At 43.1% G+C, this 18,407-nt stretch overlaps 1 protein-coding gene across 1 annotated transcript in view; it reads left to right on the top strand.

Annotated features, from left to right (window-relative positions):
- DOCK2 (dedicator of cytokinesis 2) overlaps positions 1-18,407 on the top strand; it is a 1,209,209-nt gene that overhangs the window by 795,392 nt on the left and 395,410 nt on the right. The gene's annotated exons all lie outside the window — the stretch shown is intronic.

Below are 18,407 nucleotides of genomic sequence, written 5' to 3' on the forward strand. Positions count from 1 at the left end.
GCTGGGAAGACTAAATCTGCAATAGGCAAGCAGCTTGGTGTGATGAAATCAACTGTGGGAGCAATAATAAATAATGGAAGACTTACAAGACCACTGATATATTATCCCTCGATCTGGAGCTCACCCCGTTGTTCAAAATGATCTCAAGAACGGTGAGCAAAAATCCCAGAACCACGCGGGGGGACCTAGTGAATGACCTGCATAGAGCTGGGACCGCTGTAACAAAGGCTGCCATCAGTAACACACTACGCCACCAGGGACTCAGATCCTGCATTGCCAGATGTGTCCCCCTGCTTAAGCTAGTAAAAGTATGGGTCCTTCTGAGGTTTGCTAGAGAGCATTTGGATTATCCAGAAGAGTATTGGGAGAATGTCATATGGTCTGATGAAACCAATGTAGAACTGTTTGGTAGAGGAGGTGGTGATGGTGAACTCAGTCGAGGGGTTCAAGATAGGCCTGGATGTCTTCCTGGAGCGTAACAATATTGAATCTTACATTTATTAGGTTCTATAGAAGGACGTAGATCTGGGGATTTATTCTGATGGAATATAGGCTGAACTGGATGGACAAAATGCCTTTTTTCGGCCTTGCTAACTATGTTACTATGCTACTATGTTAAACAAAACTTGTCATGTTTGGAGGAGACAGAATGCTGAGTTGCATCCAAAGAACACCATACCTACTGTGAAGCATGGGGATGGTAACATCATGCTTTGGGGTTGTTTCTCTGTAAAGGGACCAGGATGACTGTTCCGTCTACATGAAAAAAATCTCATGATACATGGCCCCATTCATTCTGAGTGCAAACCTCCTTCCATCAGCAAGGGCATTGAAGATGAAACATGGATGGGTCTTTTTGCATGATAATGATCCAAAGTACACCGCCAGGGCAACAAATGAGTGGCTTCGTAAGAAGCATATGAATGTCCTGGAGCGGCCTAGCCAGTCTCCAGATCTCAACACCATAGAAAACCTTTGGAGGGAGGTGAAAGTCCGTGTTGCCCAGCGACAGACCCAAAACATCACTGCTCTAGAGGAGATCTGCATAGAGGAATGAGCCAACATTCCACCAACAGTGTGTGCCAACCTTGTGAAGACTTAGAGAAAACGTTTGACCTCTGTCATTGCCAACAAAGGATATATAACAAAATATTGAGATTAACTTTTGTTAATGACCAAATACTTATTTTCCACCATAATTTGAAAAATAAATCTTGCCAAATCAGACAAGGTGATTTTCTGGATTTGTTTTCTCAATTTTGACTCTCATAGTTGTCTACGTAAGATGTCAATTACAGGCCTCTCTCATCTTTTCAAGTGGGAGAACTTGCACAATTGCTGGCTGGCTAAATACTTTTTTTCCCACTGTATATATATATATATATATATATATATATATATATATATATATACATATATATATATATATTATATATATATATATGTATATATATATATATATATATATATGTATCCTGTGTGTATTGCAAACCTATATCCTATTATAAGGGCGCCTGAGTTGCGCCAGAAATGCATCAATTTTCTACAATTTCCCTGGATCCTTGTTTTAATGGCTTGGGAAAAAAATAGATTTTAACGTTGGATGGATTCATGGCTGTGCCTCACCAGCAGAAGCGGCACCCTTCACGTGTATCTCCATCTTGGACATCAATGACTTTGCAGTGTGGTGAGCTCCCTCCATTTTTTCAATTTTACTTTTTTCTCTCGATGGGGTCAATGATTAGCTCTCATGCTGTCATGATAGTGTTAATAGGTGTTCCTAGTGCTGTTTTGTTAGAGCTAATGGGCATTCCTATAACTGGCTTGAGCAAGGATGGGTATTGATGCAGATGCATTTAAAAGTAATCTGGGATGTGACGTTAGCACGCCAGGAAAATCTGTTCCCTTTACTTCTAACAATGATTAACCCCTTTTTGACATATGTCGTAATAATATGTCCCTGTGCCCTGGGCCTATCTGACCAGGGATGGTCACACACTGCTCCAGGCACTTTACCCCCTAAATGCTGCGAACAAATGCGATTGCAGCATTCCGGGAGCCGGCAGAGGGCTGACAGCGCCCCTGCCTATGGATCAGAGATCCTGTGGTATGATGCGGCGTCCAGATTGTTGCCATGGTGACCTGATGTCATCATGAGGACATGAGTCACCTGAGCTAGGAAAATTGCTTGATTATGCACAACTTTCTCTGTCAGTACAGAGCTCACAGTTTGCATAGCATAGGGGTGCTGCTGCATCCCCATTCTATACAAGAGATCAGCCTGCAAAAAAATGATAGTCCCCTAGTGGAACAAAGTTAAAAAAGTAATTAAAAAAAGGAAAAATGTTTTAAATAATTGTAAAAAATACTTATAAAAAATAATAATAAAAAAATCAAAACATATTGTATCTATTAATAAGTACCGTATATACTCGAGTATAAGCCAACCCGAGTATAAGCCGAGACCCCTAATTTTGCCACAAAAAACTGGGAAAACTTATTGACTCGAGTATAAGCCTAGGGTAGAAAATGCAGCAGCTACTGGTAAATGTCAAAAATAAAAATAGATACCAATAAAAGTAAAATTAATTGAGACATCAGTAGGTTAAGTGTTTTTGAATATCCACATTGAATCAGGAGCCCCATATAATGCTCCATATAGTTCATGATGGGCCCCATATAATGCTCCATATTAAAATATGCCCCATATAATGCTGCACAAAGGTTAATAATGGCCCCATAAGTGCATAAGTGCTCCATAGAAACATTTGCCCAATACAATGCTGCATAAAGGTTGATGCTCCATACATTATTCCCCATAAGATGCTCCATACATTATTCCCAATACGATGCTCCACACATTATTCCCCATAAGATGCTCCATACATTATGGCCCCATAAGATGCTCCATACATTATTCCCCATACGATGCTCCATACATTGTGGCCATATAAGATGCTCCACACATTTGCCCCATATGCTGTTGCTGCGATTAAAATAAAAAAAATCACATACTCACCTCTCTTCGCTCAGGCCCCCGGCACTTGCAATAGTCACCTTCCTCGTTCCACGCGCCATACATTATTCCCAATACGATGCTCCACACATTATTCCCCATAAGATGCTCCATACATTATGGCCCCATAAGATGCTCCATACATTATGCCCCACAAGATGCTCCACTCATTATGCCCCATAAGATGCTCCATACATTATTCCCCGTACGATGCTCCATACATTGTGGCCCCATACGATGCTCTATACATTATGCCCCATAAGATGCTCCACACATTATGCCCCATAAGATGCTCCATACATTATTCCCCATACGATGCTCCATACATTGTGGCCATATAAGATGCTCCACACATTTGCCCCATATGCTGTTGCTGCGATTAAAATAAAAAAATCACATACTCACCTCTCTTCGCTCAGGCCCCCGGCACTTGCAATAGTCACCTTCCTCGTTCCACGCGCCACTCTGTCTTCCATCCTCTGCACTGACTGTTCAGGCAGAGGGCGGCGCACACACTAATCGAGTCATCGCGCCCTCTGAACTGAACAGTAAAGTGCAGAGGATGGAAGACAGAGCGGCGCGCAGTAGTGGAACGAGGAAGGTGACTGTCGCGCAATGCTCACCTCCCCTGATATACTTACCTGTTCCCGGCGTGGTCCCTGGCAGAGTCTCTGTTATGGACCTGGTGGTTAGGAGCACCCGAAATGACCTGATGGTTAAACCGATACAGGACACGCTCTGGGAAGTGGGAGCTCTGCTGACCGCAATCCCTAATCCTATCACACAACTAGAAATAGCCGTGGAGCGTACCTTACATGGCCTAGACGCCTCGACACAGCCTAAGAACTCGGGGACTTAGCTTCTTGCAGGAAGAGACAGGTCACCAGAAAGATCCAAGAGCGAACTGAACCAGTACAGGAACATTGACAGCTGGCATGGAGTAACGATCTGAGTGGAGTTAAATAGAGAAGCCAGCCTAAGAATAACCTAGATCACCTGTGGAAGGAACCTCAGAACGAGCAACTCCACTCACAGCCACCAGAGGGAGTCCATGGACAGAACTCGCCGAAGTACCATTCATGACCACAGGAGGGAGTTCGATAACAGAATTCACAACACGTCTCACAACACGTCTCACTGTCAGATGGTCTCCGGGAGCCGGCGGCATGTTCCTATGTTCAGCGGTCACATACCGCTCATCACAGTAATTAATATGTGCTCATATTCATTACTTTAATGAGCGGTACCACGTGACCGCTGAACACAGGAAGATGCCGCCGGAGACCATGGGACATGCAGGGACTGAGCCAGAGCAGGTGAGAATGTCACTGCGCCGCTCCCCCGCCGACCCCCCCCGCTGACAATGACTCAAGTATAAGCCGAGAGGGTCACTTTCAACCCAAAAAAGTGGGCTGAAAATCTCGGCTTATACTTGAGTATATACAGTATTTGAATGAAAAAAGTATAAGCAATAAAAGTACACATATTTGGAATCGCCGCGTCTGTAAAGACCCGAACTATAACACAGTTCTACTGGTTAACCCCTTTAGTGCACACCATAAAAAATAAAAAAACAAGGCAAAAAACAATGCTTTATCATCATACCGCCGATCAAATAGTGGAATAAAGCGCAATCAAAATGATAGCTATAAATCAGTATGATACCGCTGAAAACGTCATCTTGCCCTGCAAAAAATAAGCCATCCTACAGCTCCATCAGCGGAAAAATAAATAAGTTAAAGCTCTCAGAATAAAGCGATGCAAAATTAATTATCTTTTCTATAAAATAGTTTTTATTGTGTAAAAGCGCCAAAACATAAAAAAAATATAAATGAGGTATCACTGTAATCACACTGCATAGAATAAAACTGGCTTATTAATTTTACCACACACGAAACTGCATAACCCCCCCCCCAAAAAAAAAACATCCTGAATTGCTAGTCTTTGCTTATTCTGCCTCCCCAAAATCTTAATAGAGAGTGATAAAAAAGTCATGTACCTGAAAATGGTACCAATAAGTGTCAATTCGGCCCATAAAAAACAAGCCATGACATGACTGAGTGGACCAAAATATGAAAAAATTATAGCTCTCAAAATATGATGATGCAAAAACTATTTTTTGCAGTAAGAAGCGTCTTTCAGTGTGTGACAGCAGCTAAACATAAAAACCCAATTTAAATCTGGTATCGCTGTAATTGCACCGAAGAATAAAGTTGTCTAATCACTTATAGCGCACAAGAAATGTCGTAAAAAATAAATAAAACCAATTCTTCACCTGCTGATCATTTTCTCATTCTGCCTCCAAAACCTTGCAGCAAGGCTCGGCGCACATTTATTCTTTGTTGAGTGCTTACATCGGGGTTTCCATGTAAATCTCTGAAATAACGTGATTCATACGAAACCTCTAGCGGAAGATTCCCTATAATGAGGCAGAGGGAGGCACCTGTGATCCGGCGGTGTCCCATCTTTTTAGGATTGCCTAAAAGTGCCATCGGCCACAGTTTTGTGTACTACTGAAAAGGTTAACATCACTGAACAGAGGCCAGATGGAGTGCAGAGTAACTCTGCTGCCTTATTATAATGAATGGATCTCTCCGTATTTTCCTCTGTCATATCACTAGGAGACTTAGATGGAAATCCCAAAGTAAGTGCTCAGCATAGAGCGCCAGATAAATGTGATCCCAAATATTATGTAAAATATTCCCAATGAACGCTTAAATTCAATCTGCAAAAAAAGCAAGCCCCCACTCAGGACCGTCATCTGTTAACAGAAATATAGGGGGCATCCACGTTACTGGTAACACAAAGGCTCTAGAAAAGCAAAGTGGCTCCTTGCCCCTCAAAAGAAATTCAGCAAGTTATCTGCTCACAAATCCAAATGCCCCCTCCCTTCTGAGCCCCACAGTGTACCTAAACCACATACTGCATCCACGTTTGTTATTTCTGAAGCTATTAGAGGTTGCCTAACTTACGGGTGCATGCCTCCAAGAAGCACAGGCTTGGCATAGCATACTAGTGTCTGCAGTTTATTAGTCACTACAGTGTACTGGTCGCTACAAAGGCAGTTTGCAGTTTTCACTTGGCAACATTCAATGCTGCTTGTTTCTGGAAAATACTCATGGAGTCAAAATCGTCACTACACCGGTAGATAAATACCCCAAGGGGTATAGTTCCCAAAATGGGGTCCCTTGAGGGGGGATTCTACTCTTCTAGCAATTAGGGGCTCTGCAAATGGAGTGTGCAAACTGTTCTTGGAACATCTGCTCTCCAGGAGGCAAACAACTCTCGGTTCCTCCCGAGTCTCTCCAGATGGATAAGTAGTACAGTACAGACACGTATGGGTTATTGCCACGTTCAGTAGAAATTGTGGGCCAATTTTGGTGCCATTTTTACCCACTTCTTGTGTGAAAATTTAAAATCTGGGGCTGAAACAACATTTGGGTGGTAAAAAGTTATTTTTTCTTCACTGCCAAATGGTATAAAATTCTGTGACACACCCGTGGTGTCAATATGATCACTGCACCCCTAGATGAATTCATAGAAAGGTGTAATTTGTAATATGGGTTCACTTATGGGGGGTTCTGTTGTTATGACATTTCATGTACTCTCCCAGTGAGTCATAGCATCTGCAAGCCACAACAGTAAAATCTGGTGCTCCTTGCCTTCAGAGCTTTGGACTGTGATTGAAAAATATTTCCTGATTACATGTAGGGTATTGATGCACTCAGGAAAAATATGGTACTCATTTTGTTGTAAAAAAATGTTTCTATTAGACCTTAAAAAAATTAAATACTTGGTGCTAAAACAATATTTTAGTGGTAATAATATAATGTATTCTTTCTTCACTCAATGGTGTAAAATTCTGAGAGGCACATGTGGTGTCAATATGATCACTGCACCCTTATTTGAATTAATTGGGGAATGTAATTTGTAAAAACTTTTCACATATAGGGGTTTCTGTTGTTTCGGCACCTCAGGGGATCTGCCAATGTGATATGCACTCTCAAATCATTCCCGCAAAATCTGAACTCCAATATGGTGCCACTTCCTTTCTGAGCTTTTCACTGTGCCTAAAAAGTAGCATTCCCCCACATAAGAGGTATTGGTGTACTCTGGAGAAATGGCACAACAAATTGTATGGTGAAATTTCTCCTGTTAACCTTGTGGAAATGCAAAATTTGGGGCCAAAATAAAATTTTTGTGGGGAAAATTTATTTTTTTATTGTCATGGCTCAATGTTCTAAACTACTGTGAAGCACCTGGGGGTTCAAAGTGCTCACCACATATCTAAATACATTCCTTGAGGGGTTAAGTTTCCAAAATTGCATCACTTGTGGGCAGTTTTGACTGTTTAGGCACATCAAGGGCCCTCTAATTTGGATATGACGTCCACTAAAGATTCCAAGAAATGTTACATTCAAACAGCCAAATGACGCTCCTTCTCTTCTGAGCCATGCTATGCGTCCAAACAGTAGTTTTCTCCCTCATATTCGGCATACTCAGGAGAAATAGCACCATAAAATTGGCTGTGCAAATTTTCCTTTTACCCTTATGAAAATGCAATATTTTGGGCTAAAACATATTTGTGGGGAAAATTATTATTTTTTTTTTATTTTCACAGCTCAACGTTATAAACTTTTGTGAAGCAACTGAGGGTTTATTGTGCTCACCACACATCTAGATCAGTTCCCTGAGGACCTTAGTTTCCAAAATGGAGTCACTTGTGGGTGATTTTAACTGTTTAGGCACATCAGAGGCTCTCCAAACATGACATGGCATCTGCCAATTCTTCCAGCAAATTTTGCATTGAAAAAGTCTATTAGTTCTTCCCTTCCAAACTCTGCCGTGCGCCTAAACAGTGGTTTTCTCCATCATATGGGGTATCTCCATGCTTAGCAGAAATTGCACAACAAATTTTGAGGTCCATTTTTTCCTGCTACCCTTGTCAAAATAAAAAAAGGTTGGATCTGAATTACATTTTTTTGTGAAAAAGAAGTTCATTTTTTTCCACATTACAAAAATTCCTTTGAAGCACCTGAAGGGTTAATAAACTTCTTGAATAAACATACCTTGAGGGGTGCAATTTTTAGAATGGTGTCATTTTGGGGTATTTTCTGCTATACAGATCCATCAAAGTGACTTCAAATGTGATGTTCTCCCTTAAAATACGGTTTTGTAAATTTTGTTGGAAAAATGAAAAATTGCTGGTCAACTTTTAACCCTTATAACTTCCTAACAAAGGAAAATGTGGTTGCAAAATTGTGCTCTTGTAAAGTAGATATGAGGGAAATGTTACTTATAAACTATTTTGTGTGACATGTCTCTGTGATTTAAGGGAAAATTGCAAACTTTCAAAATTTTTGCCAAATTTCCCTTTATTTTTTTCACAAATAAACGTAAGTCATACTGAAGATATTTTACCACTATCATGAAGCACAATATGTCATGAAAACAAAGTCTCAGAATCACTGGGATTTGTTGAAGTGTTCCAGAGTTATTACTTCATAAAGGGACAGAATAAAGGGTCAAAATTAAAAAAAAAAATTGACCTGGTCATGGCACACCAGCTTCATGGGTAAAGGGGTTAAGATCGTATAGATCGAAATGTGTCTGTTTGTTCTAATTTTACTCATGTTTTCTAGACAGCCATCATGGATACAATTTTTAAACTTTTAAAATAAGCGAGGATTTTTAAGAGTTTTTGAATGATGGGCTTGAATCATCTATTAAATAACAGATCTTTTAAACCAGAACCTTATATATAAAAATACATATGATGTACTCCACCGACTACAAAGGGGGCTGGATATGATGACCCTGGAGGTTTCTTCCAACTCTAACACTCTGACTATGAGCAGGCATGTCCATCTTCAAAGCTACACCACCACAGATCCATTTGTTCAATACTCTTATTTATACATGCGAATGATATAGAAAGTCAAACTATGAGAGAAATAAATTAACATGCTCCCATAGAGGTAGAGGATCAATTAGCAGCAATGTAAAGAAAAAGAGAGGATGAGATAACATACAACCATAGTATTATTGAATAACTGTAACTCTGGTCTGTAAGTCTGCACCCACTGTAGTCATGTTGGTTGCATTTCACATTGATAGTAGTGGAATATATAAATACACATGAATAGAAGACCTAGGGAGGTGGCTATCCCTAATCGCCTATCACTTATCAAGACCTTACCTGACAGCGGAGGTTGGCACCCTAGACCTGTGCAATGGCGCCCCCGCTCACCGTCGACTGTCCCTTCTATCCTAACACTCCCTATGAGGGGAGGGATAGAATTGTGCATGTATATAATACTAGCAGATAGGGGCCAAATAGAGGATAAGGACTATCCCTTAATCTGGCCCTGCCTAACAGTGGATGTTGGCACCCTAGACCTGCACAATGGTGCCCCCGTTCCTCGATGGCTGTCCCAAAGAAGAAATGCCCTACTAGATTAGTATCAGGGCCACATATAGTTTCAGTGTAAGGTGTTAAAATGTAAGACCGTGGTGAACCATGGGGGAAGGGGGAAGAGAAGGAAAAAAAAGGGGAATCTTGCAATTGGGATTAACAGGAGTTGTTGTAATCAACAAAGTGCCAATATTGCACAGCTTTAATCTAAATCATAACCAAAAATCTCAATAGAAAAAGAGGCACAAGATGTTGATTGTGCCAAAACAGTTACCCTGGATAATAAAGATATATTGCACAATACCACACAGTGATATTGAAACCGGCCACTGATTATGTACAAGCGTTCATATAGAAAAAACCTGCATCCCATAAAAACCAGGTTCCCACATTTTTAGTAGAACCATAAATAGAGCTACATAAATCAGTCTCTCAGACTCTAAAGCTCATAAATCCATAGATAGGCATGAATAAATCAGTCTCACAAATTCACAAACTCTAGAACTCATAGTTCCATAGATAGGCATACAAAAGTCAGTCTCATAAACTCGATGCGTTTCTCCTCCCAAAAGAGGTTAATCAGGAGTATATTCCCATATTATCAGAGACAGTTACTTAGCTTGTTATATTAGTTGTCCATAACGATACAGGACGTCAGCACGTCGGGTGTATACCCTTCAGATGAAGTGCCTATGGTCAAGTGTCCAAAACGCCCCAAATAAAGACTCACATGATTATTAGATTTAACACACCTAAATAATTTAGCATGCTTACCATGTGCTCAAGGACTGTAATCACCGCCCCCACATACATAGGGATCCACCATATCATAACAACGCTCCACCTACCGCAACTGTTCATCACTCGGCATGCGTGTCATATACCGGAAGCCCCTCGTCCAAACGTTTCAACCAGCGCAGGTGCAAACAGGTCCATCTGCATGTGACACCTATCGCACCACCCATAAATTGGTGTGTGTGTCAAATGCTATCCAATGCGTTCCCCCTAGAGCCTGCGTTCATAGATCTGAAAGATTTGTCCCGGGACTTGAACACTAATGAGAGGTTTAAAATTTACCTATGAAATTGATGTGGACTCTATTAAGAGAAGATGAGCAAGCTGTCCTTCAGTGATTTTGGAGAGTGAAGTTATGGGGTTAGGGCATTAGTCTGGCATACAAAGGGGTTGTGGTGGTCAGACAACAAAGACTTGCCTTGTTTGGTCTATCTTATTTTTGAAGTGTGTGGCAAAGTCCTCCGCAGAGGTTAAGGAAGTCGGAGGGGGCAGTGGTGGGCGGAGGAGGGAGTTAAAGGTGTTGAACAACTGTTTGGGGTTGTAGGTTAAAGAAGATACAAGGGAAGTGAAATAGGCTTTTTTTAGCAGAGGTGAGAGCTGATTTGAATGCGAGTGTTGCTTGTTTGAGTGCAGTGAAATCATCTTGCGAATGCGTTTTCTTCAACGCCGTTCTGCAATTCTGGATACTTGTCGAAGCTTGCCGAATGTGTTTGGAATCGGTCGCAGAATCTGAATTTGCCATATTCATTCCATATTGGTATCCTATTTGTGCCGAAAGTATCTTTGAAAATCAATTCCGAACATATTTGGTCATTCCTACTCCCATTGACTCCAATGATGTTTAGCTAATATTGCAAATACAATTGTATTCGCAACTGAATTTTGAAAAATTCACTCAACTCTAATTGTAATCACAGACACAGCTATGGCTACCATGCAAAATAAAATTGTGTGGACTTGGTCAAGTTTTGTGTTTGGATTTTCACATGTAGCAGCTGCGTGGGTAACTACAATAGCACCCGACAACATTACGGGGGTGCAAGTGTCGGTGGCACTGGACTTCATTTCCATATTCACGGCTGCTATCCGGAGGTTTGCAGTATTAGGCAAGTTAAATAAAACTTCCTTTATTGTCCAAAGTCACAGTCTCACTAAACTCACTGGCGGCGACGCTGTTGCCGTACTTTTGGTGGAGAATGCAAAGCAGTTTGAATTGAGACATACACCAAAGAAAGCTACATGTTTGTGATCAAGCCTGCAATGTTATAACCCTGGTCTGCCGACGAGATGGAGGAAATACTAAAACAGTTGGTACTCACCCACGTGCAGCAACAGCAAGAGTTTTAGCAGCAGCAGACCAACAACCTAATTCCACAAAAGATTGCGGCCTTGCGAAAGACGCCCCTGCCACCGATCACAGTTTGTACTGAGGCCCAGGACAAAGTCAGGTCAACGGTAAGGAAGATGAGTCCCAAGGAAGACATGGAAGCTTTCCTCACGGTGTATGAATGCACAATGCAGCAGGAGATCTTTCCAAATCCCAGGTGGGCTCAAATGGTGGCCTTGTTCCTGATATGAGACACCCAGAAGGCATACTTTCACCTCTGCCAGGAAGATGCCCAGATATATGGGGAACTCAAAAGTGAAATCCTTGAACGACTGGGGGTTAATACATATGTATGGGCGCAACGTGTGTACCAGTGGTCCTTTTGTGGGGTCCGGCCCCGCTAGGCCTCAGGCATTTGATTTGTTGCAGTTCGTAAAACAATTGGCTCCATTCCTGAGACCTTGAGCCCAGCCTAAATGGTAGAGAGGGTAGTAGTCTATTGGTTCATCCAAAATTTGCCAGTAGCCATACAGCACTGGGTTGAATATGGGGACCTGGGCAACTTGGAAGTGATTAGCCTGATCAAGTAATATGTGGCCACCCAGGACTTCATATAGGACTCTGCCCCGCTGCATGTATCATGCTGGACCATACAATCCCAGGATCTTGGGAAAGGGATATGACTCTCTACTGGGAAAGGGATATCACTCTCTGCTGGGATTAGTCTGAATTGTGCCACAAATGAGGGAGGAGTCCAGTATCCCTTAAACTGACCAGAGGTTCCACTTCTGTCAAGTACTGGCAGTGCTAAATGCCAGGACATGTGACTTCCAACTTCCCCATGACAACTGTGCCTATGGACTGCGGGCTTACTTGAGGGGTATCTATGTATCCACGGTGCAGACAGTGTGGGCATACAAACACCACAAGAAGTGAACCTCATTCACCCGATGTATGTGTCAATGGGTAGTAGACAGACTCAGGGAGCCTAGTGACGCTTGTCCATGGGTTATTGGTTGCTGTGGAAAACCCCAATGGTCAGAAAATCAGGATCGTCTGTGGTTGTTACCTTCTACACCTCCCCCCCCCCCCCCGTGGGGAAATTACCACTCCCACTGTATGTTTAATGCCACTCCATACAGTACTGTTTTGGGAAGAGACTTTCCCCTTTTCTGGTCCAAATGGAAGAGCAAAACTAACCCTCCCAAGGTAAAGATATATCCGGGTGCCAAACCCAAAGATCCTAGTGACAGAGTGCAATCACAATAATTTTACCATAGAGGACTTGGCAGAAGAGGTCAAGGAGACCACATCAGTTATGGAGCTGGAAGTATCCTGGGATACTTTTGTGACAGGTCAGCTCCAGGATCTCACTCTAGCCCAGGCATGGGAACTTTTGATAATGATAAATGAGGTGGCACCGCAATCTGAGGCAGAGGTGGTTTTTCCTCAAATGGTGGTCAACCAGGAGTTGTTATACTGGGTTAACAAATTCTGTGACAGCATTTTTGAACAGCTGGTAATGCCCCAATCGTACCGCTAGGACAGGGGTGGGCAATTAATTTTGCCATGGGGCCGCATGAGAAAGTGGGATGTTTTAGAGGGCCGAACTATAACTATATAATTACCGTATTTTTCTGACTATAAGACGCACCGGACCATAAGGCACACCCAAAATTTGGGGTGAAAATTGCAGAAAAAAAGATTTTTTATAAGATGGGGGTCTGTCTTATTGTCCGAATTTACAGAATCTTATGGTAAGATTCTTACCTGTGGGCTGGCGGTGGCAGGGCAGGGTCACAGGAGGCATGGTGTCGGCAGAGGTGGGGAGATGCGGTGTGGTGTGCCGTGCACCTGAGCAGGGTCCCTTCCTGCTTAGGCGGGCGACGCCACGGCCTGGTGTCCGGGGGGTTGCAGCAGTGGTGGTGCGGCGGCAGAGGTGCGGTATGGCCGAGATCTAAATCTGCAAACTCGGCTTCAGGAAAATGGCTGCCGCGATCTCCATCTGCGCACATGCGGCCTCCCGCGGCCATTTTCCTGAAGCCCTGTGAAGCAGAGCACTCCATCTGCGCACGCGCGGCCTCGGGAAGATGGCCACCACCACCGATAATCAGGTAATCAACCTGGCTTTCACTCCAGCCGCCAGCGGTCCTCCTCAGAAGTGGCTGGCGGTGGGCTGAGCGGTGCCGCGGGCGGCTGTCAGAAGTGACAGCTAGCTGGCGGGCCGCTTAAAATCATCAGGCGGGCCAGATGCGGACCGCGGGCCGCATCTTGCCCAGGTCTGCGCTAGGAGGTGCTTAAGATGAGCCACAAACACGTGCTTGGAGGTAATCTAGGAGCTAAAAAAGACTGCAAGAACATATTCTGCAGCATTTCTTTCAGCCAGGGATTTGTGTTGGGTATAGAGTTTTTATGAGTCGTGCCCAGAATGACAGCTAACCCCACCCACAGCAAATTTCCATATTCCAGTGGTCCTTCTGCCTTTTATAGAGATACCTTTAGAGAGGATTGCTATGGATCTGGTAGGGCAAATAGTGAAATAAGCCCCGGGCTGTTAACAGATTTTGGTCATATTGGATTATGCGACTCGTTACCTGGAAGCGATTCCTCTTCGTCATACCTTGGCTAAACTTATTATGGTAGCTATTTGCCATGCTCTTCTGCCTTGGGCTACCAAAGGAGATCCTTGTGGATCAAGGGACTCCTTACATATCCAAGGTCACTAAAGAATTGTGTAAGCTGCTCCAGGTCAAACAGTTGTGCATGTTAGTCTACCACTCACAGACTGGTGGTCTAGTAGAATGATTAGCTACCACATAGATTATAGGGTTGTATTAAAAGTTGTGAGACACTGGGATATGTTGTTGCCGTATCTGTGTTACCTCCCAGATGGTGAACATTAGTCTTCCACAGGATTCTCTCAGTCGAACTATTATATGGTAAGCATCACAGTAGCCTGCTGGACAGTGCCAGAGAGACATGGGAACTGGATCCCAACTGTCATAAAAGCATTATAGCGCATGTTGCAGGTATGCAGGACCAGATTTCTTCAATAATGCCTATAATAAAGGAACATATTCTGAATGCCCAAGACACACAGAGTCAAGGTTACAATAGAAAAACATCAGATGGGCCCTTTAAGCAAGGGGATAGAGTGTTGGTTTTGGTGCCCACCTCAGAAAAAATTATTGGCCAGGTGGTAAGATCCTGGCTTCAGAACAACTCTGTGACCATTCTTGACTTGCCCAGCCAGAGCCCTGCCCTAAACCAAATTGAGCATCTCTGGAGAGACCTGAAAATGGCTGCCCATCAATGTTCACCATCCAACCTGGTGGAAATGGAGAGTATCTGCAAAGAAGAATTGCAGAGGATTCCCAAATCCAGGTGTGAAAAACTTGTTGCATCATTCCCAAGAAGACGCATGGCTGTACTAGCTCAAAAGGGTGCTTCTACTCAATACTGAACAAAGGGTCTGAATACTTATGACCATGTGATATGTCAAGTTTTCTTTTATAATAAATTTGGAAAAATTACTACATTTCTGTTTTTTTCAGTCAAGATGAGATGCAGAGTGTACATTAATGAGGAAAAAAAAGAACTTTTTTTGAATTTATCAAATGGCTGCAATGAAACTAAGAGTGAAAAATGTAAAGGGGTATGAATACTTTCCATACCCACTGTATAACAAGCATACAGAAACCCACACAAAAATATACATAGAACAAATAAATCGTAATACATGAGGTTGAATATATCTTGCAACTGAAAAAGAGGGTCAGTGGACAAATCATCTCTCCTCATTTTCCACTAGCCTTCCCATAAGGCCTAAGTTACTGTACCAATGCAAAATCATTGGGATTAATACTTGGAAGGAGACTCAAATCACAAAAATCACTTAAAAACAATTTTAGGTATTGTAAGTAAGATGAAAACTATCCTCATGAATAAGAAAATGTGCACCCACCTGCTTGACGGACACCAAAAAAAAATCTGCTTTCCAACCAAGCATCAACCTGCATCATGCCACATGTCTACATGTCTTTGTCCGAGAAATTAATTCACTAATGAATTACCGTATATACTCGAGTATAAGCCGACCCGAGTATAAGCCGACCCCCCTAATTTTGCCACAAAAGACTGGGAAAACTTATTGACTCGAGTATAAGCCTAGGGTGGAAAATGGAGCAGCTACCCGTTAATGTCAAAAATAAAAATAGATACTAATAAAAGTAAAATTAATTGAGACATCAGTAGGTTAAGTGTTTTTGAATATCCATATTGAATCAGGAGCCCCATATAATGCTCCATACAGTTCATTATCGCCCCATAAGATGCTCCATATAAAGCTGTGCCCCATATACAATGCTCTGCAGTGCACCGTTCATTATTACCCCATAGCTGTGCCATATAGTGCTCTGCACCATTCATTATTGCCCCATAGCTGTGCCATATAGTGCTCTGCACCGTTCATTTTTGCCCCATAGCTGTGCCATATAGTGCTCTGCACAGTTCATTTTTGTCCCATAGCTGTGCCATTTAGTGCTCTGCACCGTTCATTCTTGCCCCATAGCTGTGCCATATAGTGCTCTGCACCGTTCATTTTTGTCCCATAGCTGTGCCATATAGTGCTCTGCACCGTTCATTATTGCCCCATAGATGTACCATAGAAAGCTGTGCCATATAGTGCTCTGCACCGTTCATTATTGTCCCATAGCTGTGCCATATAGTGCTCTGTACCGTTCATTATTGCCCCATTGATGTACCATAGAAAGCTGTGCCATTGCTGCTGCTGCAATAAAAAAAAAATGTTATACTCACCTCTCCTTGCAGCTCCTCAGCGTCCCGTCTCGGCGTCTCTCTGAACTGACTGATCAGTCAGAGGGCGGCGCGCACACTATATGCGTCATCGCGCCCTCTGACCTGCACAGTCAGAGCGGAGAGACGCCGGGAAGATGGAGCGGCGCCGGGAAGATGGAGCGACGCCCGGCGTGTGGAACGCGGACAGGTGAATATGTAATACTTACCTGCTCCCGGCGTCCTGCTCCTTCTCCCGGACAGCTGGTCTTTGGTGCCGCAGCCTCTTCCTCTATCAGCGGTCACCGTTACTGTTGATTAGAGAAATGAATATGTGGCTCCACCCCTATGGGAGTGGAGCCCATATTCATTTTTCTAATGAGCGGTCCCACGTGACCGCTGAAGAGGGGAAGAGCTGCAGCACCTGAAGACCGTGGGACAGCAGGGGCAGCGCCAGAATCGCCGGGACTAGGTGAGTATGCCTGAGCGCCCTCTCCCCCTCACCCGCCGACCCCACCGCCGACCGTGACTCGAGTATAAGCCGAGAGGGGCACTTTCAGCCCAAAAATTTGGGCTGAAAATCTTGGTTTATACTCGAGTATATACGGTAATACAATGGCCTTCACAGACTGAAACCTGCGGTGATAAAGGTGTGATGTTACAAATAATTTACTAATCATTAATCTGGGCAAGCAAATTATAGAAAACAAGATGGCAATATACGCAATGTGTGGTCTTTTTTCTGTTCCTTTATTTCTTGATAAACCATGAAACTCTATGTAACATTGCCCTTACTGACCAATTAAATTTATAATGCTATGACCAACAGCCACCACTGGACAACTATGCAGTAAACTCCTTTAGGTCACATAACTAATAAAAAAAAAAAATGAACAGCTTTGAGGGTACACTCACTCTGGCGTATAACACACCCTAATGCTATCTGATGTTTTACTATGTGGGCAGTGCAGATCTACAATTCATTTTGTCATGCTGATTCGGCATGAGAAAACAATCACAGCATACTGCCAGTGCCTACAATAATTGGATCACACGCACTCATACAAGTCTGTGGGTGAGAGTCAAACATCGAAATGTACTGTTATGACATTTGAGTGCAGTCTGATGTACACACAGAGACAATGGAGAAGGTGGAGAAATTAAGTTGTACATCTTCTTCACGCCTGTGCTGTGATTTTTTTTTTATCTCAGTAACATGTAACGGTACCTTCACACATAACGATTTCGTTAACGATATCGTTGCTTTTTGTGATGTAGCAACGATATAGTTAACGAAATCTTTATGCGTGACAGCGACCAACGATCAGGCCCCTGCTGGGAGATCGTTGGTAGCTGGGAATGATCAGGACCTTTTTTTTGGTCGCTGATCACCCGCTGTCATTTCTGAATCGGCGTGTGTGACGCCGATCCAGCGATGTGTTCACTGGTAACCAGGGTAAATATCGGGTTACTAAGTGCAGGGCCGCGCTTAGTAACCAGATATTTACCCTGGTTACCATTGTAAAAGTAAAAAAAAAATAAACAGTACATACTCACATTCCTGTCATGTCCCCCGGCGTCAGCTTCCCACACTGACTGTGTCAGCGCCGGCCGGCCGTAAAGCAGAGCACAGCGGTGACATCACCGCTCTGCTTTACGGCCGGCGCTTACACAGTGCAGGGAAGCCGACGCTGGGGGACATGACAGGAATGTAAGTATGTAGTTTTTTTTTTTACTTTTACAATGGTAACCAGGGTAAATATCGGGTTACTAAGCGCGGCCCTGCACTTAGTAACCTGATGTTTACCCTGGTTACCCGGGGACTTCGGCATCATTGAAGACAGTTTCAACGATGCCGAAGTTGTTCCCCTGATCGTTGGTCACTGGAGAGAGCTGTCTGTATGACAGCTCCCCAGCAACCACACAACGACTTACCAACGATCACCGCCAGGTCGTATCGCTGGTCGTGATCATTGGTAAATCGTTTAGTGTAACGGTACCTTAACTCTGACAGTCTGAGCCAAGTGTCATTAGCATAATTGGCCAAATTATCTAGCAGT

The sequence above is a fragment of the Ranitomeya imitator genome, chromosome 4, assembly GCF_032444005.1.
Source record: "Ranitomeya imitator isolate aRanImi1 chromosome 4, aRanImi1.pri, whole genome shotgun sequence".
NCBI classification, from domain to species: domain Eukaryota; kingdom Metazoa; phylum Chordata; class Amphibia; order Anura; family Dendrobatidae; genus Ranitomeya; species Ranitomeya imitator.